This window comes from Pezoporus flaviventris, unplaced genomic scaffold (assembly GCF_033815535.1).
Source record: "Pezoporus flaviventris isolate CSIRO_AGI_PZ_B2104156 unplaced genomic scaffold, CSIRO_AGI_Pfla_v1 ptg000031l, whole genome shotgun sequence".
In the NCBI taxonomy this organism is placed as follows: Eukaryota; Metazoa; Chordata; class Aves; order Psittaciformes; family Psittacidae; genus Pezoporus; species Pezoporus flaviventris.
In genome coordinates, this window is record NW_026892579.1 from 1872687 (window position 1) to 1887042 (window position 14356).

The following is a 14356-nucleotide window of genomic DNA, read 5'->3' on the forward strand; positions in this document are numbered from 1 at the left end:
AGACGATTAAAAACAAAATCAAAGTCAGGATATACCAATAGCCTTTCTGAGATTTCATGCAGCAAGAAAATATGCTGAATCTCTAGATCCAGGAAAGTAGTCTTTAGTAGTGTGTGGTTTCAGGCTGCTTACTACGTGACCCAAAATAGTCCAATGGACATGGATTAGTTCAAAGGCTGTAGAGATTAAAACTAACTGAGTGGAGAAAACAGTGCCGCGTCAGTGCGATGGCAGAACACTTGCGTTGTGCAGCCCACAGATACATTAAATGTATCTGGGATCATATCATACACTTTTTCACAAACAATTAATTTCTGTTATCACCCACTTGGCACAACTGAATCCAGAGTGTGTCATTCATTTGCCCCATTAGAAGAACATAAACTCCTCGGTCTTTCAAGAAACTTCCCTGATGGCACGTTTGTTCTGCCTTTTGAAGGCTTCATCCCACAACTCAGAAGGTTGCATTTTCCCAATTTAGCGAGGACAAGCTGGAGATCCATGAGAAAACCTGCCCCTACTTCACAGATCCCCAGCTGAAGAATGGCCTCCAGCCACAGGGGAACACTTCCAATGCAGGACACCCCATAACCAACTGGGAGCAGTCTCACCATCTAACTATGGCATGGAGGGCTCTGTGGGGTGCTGCAACCTAGACCCTGGCACAGCCCTGACAACCAGATGTGGCTCATCAGCAGGCTGGAGAAAAGGCTGAACAACAGTGCAGTGATTGGGGCCACAAATAGCCACAAAACTACTATGCTGAGGTAAGGGCATGAGACTGAAGCCAATGGTGTGAATGCTCAATAGACATGATACGACAAGCAGCAGATATGCAAATCTCTCTCCCCTTCCCCAAGTCCCACACTTTCAGATCTGGAGAAGGAGGTACTGGCTATGTTGCTGGGATGTACTGCTACACATCAACACCTGGGCTCTGTTGAAGCTGCTTCTGAATTAACTGGATAGCAGCCCTCACTACTCAATCCTAGAGAAACAGACACAAATAAAAACTGGGGGTTTTGTGGTAAAAATGCCTTTTCAAAATCAAATTGTGAAAGACAAAAAAGGTTCACATGAATTTCTGAATTAGAAGTAATCAATTTGTGGTGTAATAAAAAAAGGTCTTTTGGTCTGTTTGGGTTTTTGTTTGTTTAGTGGTTTAGGTTTTTCTTAACCTCAACCATCCTTCAATTTAAAGCTCCATGCAATTCCTACATTATCTGTGTAGGGATTTGAATCACTGCTGATTCAAAGCAAGGATTGCTAACAAATCTGTGCAACACCAGATCCATTAAAACAGCAAGTTAGTGGATGGGAAAACAGCAGATGCATGTGATATCCAAAATTACCTTTCCTACAGATTTCTGTGTTTGATTAAGTGTATCTTTTTCATGGTATACTGTAACATGAGAGCTCTTCCCAAAATGTGAAGACAAGAATGAGGCAGTCTTTACCACCAAAACAGGAGAAGCCTCATACAGTGCAATTCAGTACTGCATATACAGTGCAAATTGTGCAAAACCACCTGTACAATTTTATTCTTCTAAATAGTGAAGTTACTTTAATAAACCTTATTAAACCCAAGCATCAGTACGAGTTCCAGCATTAAATCACTGAATACAGAGCAGTCTTTCTGTGGGAAATTTAAGACCAGAGGAAATATTCTAGCCCTGGTATGTTTATAGCATCCATTTGGTTTTTAATGGAGGAAGAAGAGATCCAAGATTTCAAATGCTACTCAGAGTGTCCTCTACCTTGAAGAAGGAAGACAACTTGCACCACAACACCTGTCACAGCTCCCGAAACATGAGATGGCTACTAGGTACAACTGCTGTTGCCATGGCACATTCATTTAGTCAGCCACCATTCTCCTCAATAGACCTGGGAAGTATTGGCAAGGTCTCATTAGACTCATCCTGCCCATTTTGGATATAAAACCAAACCATCCCAACCTTTTCTCTTACTCCTCTGTCCAGTACTACCGACACCCATTGTCAAAGCTGTGGCCCACAGCCCCAGGGCCAAATGGCACGCAGCAAGAGCTCCTTAAGCCCTTTCCATGTGCTGCAGACCTTGTTCCTTGAGGTGCCTGTTGGCCCATCACCCCGGCTCTGCCCCCTCCCACGGGGAAGCTGGCTTTCCCGAGGCATTCAAGTGAACACTGCACAAACTCAGCATCCCAGATGAGAAATACAGACAGTTCATGAGCTCTTCTCTGGCAATTTATTACCAAATGCAACATGATCCCGGGGGGGGGGGGGGGGGGGGGGGAACCAGTTAACTATTATCTTTGTTCCTCTAATTTAGAAAATGAGGGTGCAATTTCCTCCAGAAAGCAGATGCCACAGGATTAGTGGTGGATTTTCCCTGGTGTTCTGTTCACAGTTTAAACATTCAAATTGGAGCATCAATAACTGTTTCCTTAATGTTTAGCACAGTAAAGCTCTGTTTTTATCTAGGGAAGTATCATTTCAGAAGTCACAGTTCACCAGTGAATGCTGAGCACCACATTCATGCAGGGTGGCATTTCTCATAGGATCTACAACCCCAGAGCTGTTACTGGAAAAGCCTTTTTCTCCCGAGGGGCAGCTTTTCCACTGAAACATAATTAACAATGTAACACATCACTGCAGCTCCTCTGCACCTTCATTTGCAAATTGGTGCTAATCTCTATCAGATCCCAGCTTCACTCCCTCCTCAGCTTCCCTTCCTTCTCACTCTGCCTCTCTAAACTCAGAGACACTAATCTACAGGAAAACATTTCCTAAGGAGGTATAAAATGGAGAACAGTATCTGCGACATACACCACACAAAAAAAGACTATGTGCCTTCTATACAGTTTGTATGCTTATTTTCTTAACAATTTTTGAAACTCCCATACTGACACCAGACATGATCATTCCATTATATTCCCTCCTCAGCTCCGGTTTTTCCCCTCTAAGGATTCGCTCCTCTGAACAAACCCAGAACAGTTCCAGCCGCTCCTGAGTTAGGTACTGGCTGGGCTGGCACTGTGCAACTGCAGCTCCAACACCACCGAGCTGTTTTTAGCTCCCATGCTGCCTGAAGCTGAGCATCTTCCCCCTCATCACATCCCATTTAGTGATGAGCCATTCATCCTCAAGCTTTTGAGCCCTACACTCTCTTACAAGATGGAGCCTTTAAAAGGTCTCCATCAAAAAAGCATGTCTCTATGCATGCTGCTACCAAAGCCTTTGCCCCAGAACATCAGAGGTGTCAACACAGACACTAGAAAATCAGAATTAGGTCTTATCCTGCACGTATTTTGTTCAGCTGTCTAGACTGGCTTGCTATCTGCTGGAGCAGCTCAGACTGGCACAGAAGGAGTGAAGCCAGATTCCCCTGCCAGCATCTGGTTACACATCTGAACAAATATCCACATTTTGGGAAAAGTTTAATTTCAAATGGTAATTACATCTCACCTTCAATGGGCTCCTGCTTTTTGAAGCATCAGCTGCTGGACTGCCTCATCTGTCAGACACAACTAACCCATCCAATGCCATCTATGCACCAAATGCAAGTCCCATCAGACGGCAGCTTGGGCTGTCAGCCTCGCTTTTCCTCCTCTATGAAATACTGACATTAGAAAGTCTTAACAAGGAAACTGAGATTATGGGAAACATCTTTTGCTCCAGAGACATCAATGCCAACTGTTATCTCTGTTCTCCAGTCTCAACCAGGAATAGAGGAACAAATGCACTTGATCATACCCTGAACGGTAGCTCTACAGAAAGGTCTGGACTGCAAATCCCAGCTTTGTGGTGGCTTTAATCAAACAGAACAGCATCAGCAGGAGTGGGGAAGTGGTGGTGGGGAGGGCCTACACCATCAAAAAATTTAAATTGACCTTTTTTTAATCTGCTTTAACCTCTAATATTACATATTTTCTCCTAAATTCTGAAAAGGCACAGAAATGAGACCAAGATACAGATTTAAATAAAGAAATTACCATTTCCTTTCAATATGTATGCTTAGAAAATTTACACAGTTAAAATATTTATAGTAAGAGCTGATCAAGTGATTAAATATACTTTTAAAAGTTCCCTTTTAAAAACAGTACATCTCTGAATCTCCTCTTTCAGCTCCTCCATAGGATAAATCTTTATTTCATTTTGAGCAATAGAACTTCAGGTTCTAGGTTTTATAGAAACCTAAAGAACAAGCAACTTTTAAGATCATTATGTTGTTAAGTTTTAATCGGCTTCTTTGTTAGTCAAAATCAAGAGTCAGATATCACTCCATGTGGACTTGCAAAATAGGTCAGCTGGGTAAATTTATCCAGCTTTCTTCTACGCACTTTAGACACTTCACCAGTTACTACTTCTTTCTAAAGAGGCCTCCAAATTTGTTTGTTCTCTCTTTACATGACATAATCCAACTCGCTACAAAGCCTGGCTTGTTAATCAGTCACTTAATTAACACAGTGAATATACAGTTGGCTGCATTATTATATCCATTCAAGATAGGTATGTTTCTGTAACAACATTCCATTTCCATGGTGAGATGTGTGAATTGATATAGTTTGCTCAAACCAAGAAACTGGCTGTCCTTAAATGTGATTATAGCAAGTAAATTTCCATTTGTAATTATTTTCATATCAGTAAAGGTAAATTAGTTAGTACCATGAATTAACATTTATTTCTTTTACTCTCTATTTACTACTTCTACTTACTAGAACAGAAACAACACACCTTGTTGGGAAATTTGAGAAATACATCATGCCATTTATTCTGGTTTACTTTGAAGTGCTACTTCCAGCTACCTGTAAATAATGAGGATCTGAAAGTAGAGAAGGAACATAAAAGTCAGTTAGCCCATTAAGAAAAGGAACTGCGTGGACAGCATGTACACTCTTTTCAAACTGTAATAAAGCTACAAATTCAGAATGGAAAAAGCTAGCATTGCCTTTTCAATAAGCCTTCTTCCTAAAGGCATCAAGCTCTGGCTCTGTGCTATATGCCTCCCATGTTCAAGTGGAGAGCTTCCAACCACATCAATAAGAAGATGTTTCCATTAGGAACTGGTTGAGATTCATTTTTATTCAGTTCATTTGCTTCCACAATTCTAGCTTTTCCAGCAAACAAATGCAAGTTCGAGAGGAAGGAAAACAAATATACCTCCAACCCTCACACACTCATCTTCTTACGCTTTTTTTAAGTTCTCAGAGGTAAACAGCATGCACTTTCAATGACAGTTTCTGAGTAATGATGGGAAGAGTGAGGAGGTGGTTGAAAGCACCACTGGCTTCTTAATGCAAACTCTTCTATACTACTCAGGGAACACGTTCAATCACTGCTTATGAAACAGCTTCGACAACAGGGAGGGCAGCTTTTTGCTTGATGTTTGTTTAAGTGAGGTTGTAGAAGCGACTGCTTTCATTTCACTTTTTTTTCCTTCACATTTTTTTGTTAAACAGAAGCAACCCACAGTCTTAATAACAGACTGGTGAGTGGCTGTCTTCTCCAGAGACTTCATTACCATGAGGTTTCACTGCACTCCAGCTCTTCTGAGAAGGCATTCAGAGAAAACATAAGGGTACTACAGAATTCCTAATACCTGAGCTTCCCAACAAGAAAACCAAGCAAGACGTATTAGAACAACTGCATTCCCACTGAGTGACCTTACTTTAAAACATCAAAATCACACTACTGCACATGATACCTATGTCCAAGAAAGTAATAGCACCAGCGTTTCATTTCTGAACACAGAACATAGATACCATGTTAATGCTTTAGCGAAACATATTTACAGAAATCCCTGCGTATTTATGGAACGATATTGTTCTTTGGAGAGAGCTTTCCTTAGGTGAACAAAAGCAGCAGCAAACCAAATTAGACTTGGAGCCTGAAACAGAGCATGTATAGCACACTTACAAATTATTTTGCAACACTGAATGTAACCGTATTTTAGACAGATTATATTGGCAAGATATTGAAGGCAGGGTCTGCAAACCACTCTGCTGTTGTAAGCATCTATTTGTTATTTCTTATTAAAGGTAGTCACTGGCCTTCTTTCACTTTGGGAAATAAGGGTCTCCCCTGTTACATTTTTCATGCACAGATGGTAACAAGGACTTTGCAGCAACTTTGCAGAGCTCAGCTTTGAGCTTGGAATGATAGGGTCACAGACAACTCAGTCTGGACAGGAGAGCAGGAGGTCCCTGGTCCGGCTGTGCTGCAGCAGGCTCAGTGCTGAGGTCAAACAGGGCTCCTCAGGGCTGTGCTCCCTCTGGACTGGAAACCCCCAGATGGACTCAGCACAGCCTCCCTGGGTAGCCTGGCCCTGGGGAAAAGCCTTTTCTTTGTGTGCCAGATGGACCTCTTTTGCTTGGTCCAGTTGAGGCTCCTTGTCGCTGTGACTCCCTCTTCTTGACTAGCTCCCTGCAGGTACCAAGGGCTACTAACAGCCCCTGCCAGAGCTTTTAGGCTGGGCCAGCCCCATCCATAAGCCTCTCCTTGAGAAGCAACGGCTCCAGACATCACCATCATACTGCTGATACTCTTGAAAACGGCTACTTCCCCAGAGCCTATTTTACAGGAAAACAGATAAGATGAACCGCACTGGTAGCCCCTGTCAGCTCCACATCATCATTTGACTCCTTGCATCAGGGCTGCAGCTAGGTTCCTGTGTCCAAGCCCAGCTCTGCTACAGGCAGGGTTACAGCTAAACCAGGGTCTCATCTTCCAGCTACAAGTTGCCTCTGTAAGAGTATTCTATTCATGTTCTGGAAGAAGTGGCAACAGAAACACAGAACTCTGCTCTGCTCCTAAGTTCCATGGTGGCTTCACTTTTTTGTGGAACTGTTTACAAAGCCAATTCTCCAAATTTTTATTCATACAGCAGCAGAAAAGCTTTAGCACTCCCACTATATCCTGGATTTAAATTAAGATGAAGTGCCATAGGACTGCTTAATGTCTCATTGTATCGTTGTATCATTTGTGCTATTCACAACTGGCTAAACCCTGAGAAAAGTGAATACTTCAGCTATTAGGCAAACCACATCCTTCTACTTGGTACCACAGAGGAATCCTGGTAACATTCCAAATACTACTTCCAGAACCGATTGCCCAGTCAGAGACAGAATTTCTAGACATCACCTTCCTGTCTCCTGCTTCCTCTAATCCTCCTATCTAACCAAATCCTATCCACAACAGACAGAAGAGACCTTCCAAGGCCTCTGTATAAATATTTACAAAACAAATCTTACCAACTGTATTTAATGGAAACTCTCTTAATTAAGTACGGTAAAATCCACCTTTGTAGATATAAATTGCTTATGAACAAGGCATACCACATATTGCCCAAGAATTAAAGCTGTGTGTGATGTGGCAGAGCGAGGGTGTAGGCTCACCTTAATGGTAATCACTTTGGCACCACCCAGCAGATATGTCACAAAGCACTTTCATTACTTTGTGTGAAATATGTAACAGCTGCCAACGCTTCTGCTTCTGTCTGAGCAAAAGCAAGATACCTTGCAATGAAGAAACTGTAGGTATTGATGGGTGAGGCACTCAGCTACAGAATACAAATGACACAAGATTTAAAACTAGGCAAAATAAAGGATGCGTCACACCTACACAAAAGAGAATACTTTACCCAGACAGAACACAGAGTTGCGTAAGTTTTATTAGTACCTGTCTGGTATCTTGGCTTCGGATCATGCAGAGATTGTGAAATACCACACTTCCACTTGTTTTCTGTGCTGTACACGGAAATACATGCAGCCATACAGCTACCACATAAGCTCTCCCTAGGGTATAGTTAACTCTGAGATGTTTCCTAATCAGAGTGTGTTATGTTATGGAGAAAATGTACTCACTTTAATGCAATATTGTACGAAAGTATCAAAAACTAGCGCTTTAAAAGCTCACAAACATACTGAAACTTTCTTCCTCTCTGGTTCTCCTCATTCTCATTTTTGTTGGTTCCTTTTCTTTCAAGGCCTATCACACAGGTATTGCTAACCATTTTGTATTAGCAACCAACTCAAAATACTGTGAAGAGTATCCTAGTGACATTACCCTTCAACAAGTGAGCCTGCTCCATCAGGAATAATAATCCCAAAGACCAAACCCAGAGATCTGAAGGCATTTGGGTTTGTCTTGTAAAAATGGCTTGTGTACTCCTTAATACTCGTTTTTGTTGACCTGCTGGCTTTTCCTTACATAAACTGAGTTGCAGGATGTCAATGTGATCCAAGGATGACTCCAAAGGAGAGATTTTTATTCTAGAAGAGGAAGCTGTAACAACCCAAGAGGTGCTGAATGCAGCATGTCTTCCAGGGGCATTCCCACAACTCTGCCACTGCATTACTTAACATGGTTACAGGCTACTCAGAAGCCTATGGACAAGCCTATGGGTTTCCCACAAAATTTGGTAAGCCGGTTTCAAAGGTAATTGAAAATGGCTAAAATAAAAGGCTTCCCATTTGTCCATCAAGGCTTGAAAGCATCATAAATTATTCCACTATTCTGCATCAGCAGGTGTTTAGATCTGCAAAAACGACCAGTACTGCGTACTACAAGCCCACTTCACCTTCCTCTGTCAGATGGAATATGTGGACAGGATGGGGAAAGTCAACAAAGAGGAAAATAATGCACTGCTATCATTATGTCTACAGGAAATGCTGCTTAATCTGGATTAAAGAAAAAAGCAAGAAGTGCTCCCTGATCTGCAACTGTTTCTCTGGGATCTTCCTAAGGACACCACAGAAAATAGAAGGTGTTTAATTAAGAGCTGCCTCCTTTCAGCACAACCTAGCACAGACTGCCCCCTCCTCTGGGGTAAGCACAGAAAGATGCGTGCTACATATCAAAGCAAGAACATGCAGAAAAGCTTCTGATATGTATATTCAGTGCTTACTGTGCTCTGGCAAGGCACAGTAACGGCTCCTGTCCAAATGCCTCAGCCTGGGTGCACCTGACATGGCTCTACACCCAAAGGCTGCTCAAGGTACACAGCTTCCCGTGTGCAGTGCAAACCTGACACAGCTGGCAGAATCACTACTCTCTTCACTGACACTGTGTTTTTAGGCTGTAGTGATGTGTGCTGCCTTGGCTGCAGCTGAACCATGTTAAGGGCTCCTGATCTCAGCCCCCCTGCTGGCTTTCCCACCACAGACCACCCCCTTGGCCTCTGAGCAAGGGCTATGCTCTGCTCTCCACAGGATGTCACTGCCCTTCCCCAACCTGCCAAGGTAAGTGCATGGGTTTGCACACCCTGCCTGACCTGCCACAGTGGTACAAGTTGAACATTTCTACTGGCAGCATTTTAAGGTCCCTTGGATGCATCTTAACCAAAACAAACTGGGTAGCACCTACGCGTGCTGCTACATCCCACGTTTCTGGGAGTGATGCAACTGCTGGTGAGGGGTGGGGAGTGAGAAACCTCTGTGGGAGCTGCTTCTTCAAACCAGCTGGAAGGCACCCAGCCTGGCATGCCTGGTGGCAGCTCTCCAGGGTGCGGGAAGAGCCATGTGGGGCTGCTGGAAGGGCCACATACCTGCAGTGGGGAAGGATGTTTGCTTCCATCACAGTGCACAGGATGAGGCAGGGCAAGATGTCACATGAGCTCATGTGCCTGCTCCCAGAGAAAAAGATGTTCTTGTGCACCTTGCTCCTCCTCTTGCTAATATAAACCAGGATACTAAAGTCAAATGTAATCACTATACAGGCACGGTGCTCTGTCTTTAGTGGGGAATGCAGGCTTTAATAATACATAAATGATTTCTAAAAGAGGTAGAGCTCAGCTTAGTGCAATGCAGACATATACTTGAATGCAGACAAATACTTTAAAAGAAATCAACATCATCTGCTAAGCACTTTACTAAATTGGTTTCATTTATAGATACGTACACTCACGCCCAGAGAGCAAGTCCAGCTGATACAATTTCTACAATAGGAAAAGCCTAGCAAGTCAGCTTATTGAACTATTAAAGCTTTCTAAAACACAACAAAATGGAAAAAAAAAAAACAAAAACAAACCCACAAACCCACAACAATTTTGTCGGGAGGTAATGAAAGACAGACAAGTATTGTGATGGTATTAATGCTGGAAAGATGAGGAAGGAGAAAATGGGCAATTACCCATAAATATAGCTCTTAGCTTTAACTATATAACAGAACACGTAATCGGAACAATAACCACCACTTAAAAGTCAATAAAAGCAACATGTATTTATAAAGGCCCTGCTAGATAAACTCACAATACCTTTTCATATTTCTCCTCCATTATCATTCTGTCACGACACAGGAAGAGTGTTACAGCATCCTGCTTGGCAGAGAAAGCAGACAAGGGTGTTTGGATGCAGCCATAAACAGAAGAAGCAGCAGTGGCAGTAGGAAGCAAATTAAAGTCTCATCAAAAACTTGTAAGCAATTTAGAGAAATTGATTGTGGAAGAAAGTAGGTTTTATTGTGACCACAGTAACTGAGTGTTTGCACCAAGTCAAGGTAAAGAAAACCAATTACTGTGCTATTAGCTACCAACCCTGCATACAGAAGTATTAAATTATGAGCTAGGAAAGCAACAAGTCAGATTTTGAAGTTGAGGAACAGCAGAGTTTATATATATCTCATTACCAGAAACATCTCGGACAAGCAGAGTTTATTTTGGAGTTACTATGGAAAAGAAAAGGCACAATCAAAACTTCCAAGACTCTGCACTCCCAAGGAGCAAATAAATTGAAAATCAGCAAACCTTGAGCAGCAGAAGCTATGACACTCAGCATCCTACAGAGCACCCACAGGAATTTTCTGATGTCTAATAAGCTGAATGCTTGCTATAGCTCTTCTCTCAGTGGGGGCATCAACCTCATCTCTCTCATCAACCTGGTCACCACAGTTTTTAGGTTTGCAGGAACTTCCAGCACTTTGAAATCTCTACTCTCCTATTTATATCGGCTTAAATTGATCCTGGAGGTAAAAATACTTCAGGGCAATGAGGGGAACTATCAGTCAGACAGCATCATTGTTACCATTACTATTTCAGCTTCATCTCCTTAAGAAACCAGGTTGAAAATAATATAGTCAGGAGAGAAGAAATAACAAACAGAAATGTCACATGGAAAAAACTTTTAAAACCAGAATTAAGCCAAGTACAGAAGACATTATTTCATGAGAGAAAAGGCAGATATGGAAGCTTTTCATGAGCAGATCACCATTCCTGACTTTCTAGGATTTCTGTTAAACCATAATCTTAGGCTGCAAGGAAAATCTGGATGATCCCCTTGTAAAAATATAACTACCAGAATCTTAATCCATTCCAACACAGATGTTTGACTGTCCTTCTACTAGACTTCTGGTATAGTAGACTATACTTCTACTAGGCACAATCACTTGGATTTACTTCTGTAATTCTCCCCTTTCACTGCTGGTGGTGATCCCATGGGTCTGAGCAGTCTGTCTGGATGCCACAGAGTGGAACAAATCAAGCCATCAATCAGGAATCTTGTGTCATCTCACTGCTCACAAAAAAGAACCAGGAGCACATCAGCAGGGAGCTGTTGCAGTGAATGGAAGCTTTTTGGCCATCAAGATATGGACAGAGTGCAGAAATTTCCCTCGTTGTTCCCTCAAAGCCAATTAAGAGGGAGCTGTGCCCTGAGAAGTCAGCGAAGTCCTGGAGCATCCTTATCAGAAAGAGAAATCAACGAAGCCCGGCAGAAAGCCAAGCAGGAGTTTGGGGAACGTGATGGGTATAAGACAAAACAAAGTAGACTGGTCTGTGTTCCAGCAGGGTGTATTTCAAAACCAATCTACAGAACTAAACCTTCACTCTAATGGTAAAGTCACTGCTATTAGAAATTATTTGGGTATTTCTAATGAAGTTCCACCTTATCTTACTTCTGTATTTTTTACCAACCACAACATCACATCTCATAAACATCCTGGCACAAACATTCAAGTTCATATTTCCAAAGGGAATATTAACAATTGAAGAAAAGATCCCACCCCACAACATTCTCATCCCCCTGACTTCTTCAGTGAGGAAAGGTAAACAAAGTGTCATGGCCTTCCCTTCAGCTGCTTTGGAGGTCTCTGTTCTGACCAAATATTTCAGCCAAACTGCTTTTTCTAACTACAAAAGGTGATGAAGTTATACAGTGCAAGTAAACATGCCCTATGCATTTCCACATTCATCGATCCTAACCACAATGCCCCCAGAGGTAGCTAGGATTTTCTTGGAATCACCAAAATGTCATTGCTTTTCAAAATTCAGACCTTCAGGAACTGGGTGTATCTGTACCAGCCAAACAGCATGCTGTGCATCATTTTATCTATTTCTCCGGGAATATTTTGAACACTCTTTCACTTCTTCCTTTGCTAAAAGCATTCGCCTGCTCCCCAGAGTCCACAAATAACTTTGAACAAATGCAGAGGGGCATAATTCATAATGGAATTAAGAAACAATTCTCTTACTGCCAACATTTTGTTGCAATCAGAAATAAAAATCCCTGCCTTGCAAGTGATCGAAGTACAAGGGCACTCCTTGCAATCACGGGAAGATGAAAGTCAATGATGTTATAAAGTGATTTTCTAGGACCATCTTTTGCATCAGCAAACTACACGTTAGTTCTTCATTATGTTGTCCGTGCAACTTTAATTAGAGTTTATGCACAACGGTTGTTCTTCAGAAATGTATTTTCATATAACTAGCAGTGTCATTATGTAAATAAAGCTGATTATTTTTCCTCCCTAGCCTTAGCGTTCTTGCCACTGATTAATTTGACCACAGAGGCATAATTGCAGAACGGAGATGTAGATAAAAATTGCACCTGAAGCACTTCTGATTGCTTCTCTGCCAGAGAAAAAAGTCTGCTTAGTTCTCTTCCTGAAGAGAGGCAGGCTATTTATGACACCGGTTATCAGTTTCCCTCAGCACTCCCTAAAGGTTAATATCTAACGTTAATGAACATTAAACCTGCCCAGTCCAACGCCGCGGAAGCACCTAGGTAGGGCAGGTGGCACGAACAGCTTACCCCGTCACTTACCCACGGTCACGCAGGACACTCGGGAAGAGGTCGGACACCAGACCTCGCGTCCCGGGAGCACCCTTAGCAGCGGCTCATCCCTTCTCTCCCAGCGCACCGCGTCTACACGTTCCTGCCCTACCTCTCCTCATTCCCTTCCACAAGCAAAGGGCTGCTGCAGGGGCCGGGGTCGCTGCCCGGGGGGGACGCACACCTTATCGGGACGCTCCGCCTCGCCGCGCACGCACTTCCCGGCACCGCCGCCGGCACCCGGCCCGGGAGACCGAGCCAGCCCCGGTAGTCACGGCCCGGGCGGCAGCGCACTCTGCCTAGCGCCGCTTCCCGCCGCCTGACCCCCGCCTGCCGCCGCCGCTCTCACCTAGCGCCGGGGGTGCCGCTCCGGCGGCCAGCGCGTCTCTGCCGTCGGCCCGCGCCGCCACGGGAGCCGTGGCCGTGCCGGGAGGGGGCGGCCGCCGTGCCCGCCCTGCGGCCGCACCGCACCGCGCTGCACCGCCCCCCCGGCGGCGCCCCCGTCCCGGCAGGGAGCGGTGCGCGGGGACCGGGAGCGAGAGGGCGGCCGGCATGAGGGGACCCCAAGCGCTGGCATGAGTCGGCACTCCTCGAAATAGCGAGTGGGGAGAGGCCCAGCTTGTGCCCCCCCCCGCCCCCCTAGTTTGCGTCTGCAACCGGGAGAGGGGACCTGCCCAGGACCCCCCTCACCTCCAACAAGCGAGAAGGGATGCGCCTCCCGAGGCTCCTTGTCACCTCCAGCCCCGCAGATGCACAGAGCTGTCCCTCTGCAAACGAGCAGTGGCGAGGAGAGCAGGTCTGGAGTCCGGTCACCCCAAAATAGCAGGGAAGAATACAGCTCTTTCTGGAGCCTTGCTCATTTTAGTGTCAAGTTCTTTGTGTTACACTTGGGTTTGTTTTCTTTTTTGGCTGCAGTCCCTCAAACTGCACCAGCAAAGTGACACAGGACATCCTCCCGCTCCTGCCCCACGCAAGCAGCCAGTGTCTGACGAGTTCTGGTGTGAAAACAATGCATAAAGTTGGCACCTGGATGTAGCCATATGTGACCCTTTTCTGGTTTCAAGCTTTGTTGTACCGCGCATGGAGAGGCCAGGACACAGCTGCACTCATCTGTCCTAAGACTTATGGCCCCTGGGACATGGAGCTTGGAAAAATGCAACCTGGGCCTGAAATTCAGCAGTCTTTGCAGGCTTTTGTTTTCTTTAAAATGATGCCCTGTGAAGAATATTGCAAGTTCCCTGTGTTAATCATTGCGTTTCACTGGAAACACAAAAGTTAACTTCTGGCATTGTAGCGAGTATATGGAGGCACCAGTACATTCCCTTCAGCTGG

The 14356-nt window shown here is 44.1% G+C and overlaps 1 protein-coding gene across 3 annotated transcripts in view; it reads right to left on the bottom strand.

The window, feature by feature from the left end:
- Nucleotides 1-13888, bottom strand: part of PKIB (cAMP-dependent protein kinase inhibitor beta) — a 56031-nt gene extending 42143 nt beyond the window's left edge. The window contains exon 1 of one of the 3 annotated variants that reach the window (XM_061460018.1): nucleotides 13715-13888. The gene's annotated coding sequence lies outside the window, so the exon portion shown is untranslated. Of the gene's footprint in view, nucleotides 1-13015; nucleotides 13157-13373; nucleotides 13439-13714 lie in introns of those variants that run through there. The other 2 variants (XM_061460019.1, XM_061460020.1) reach the window with 2 other exon arrangements.
- Between the last annotated feature and the right edge of the window lie 468 nt (nucleotides 13889-14356).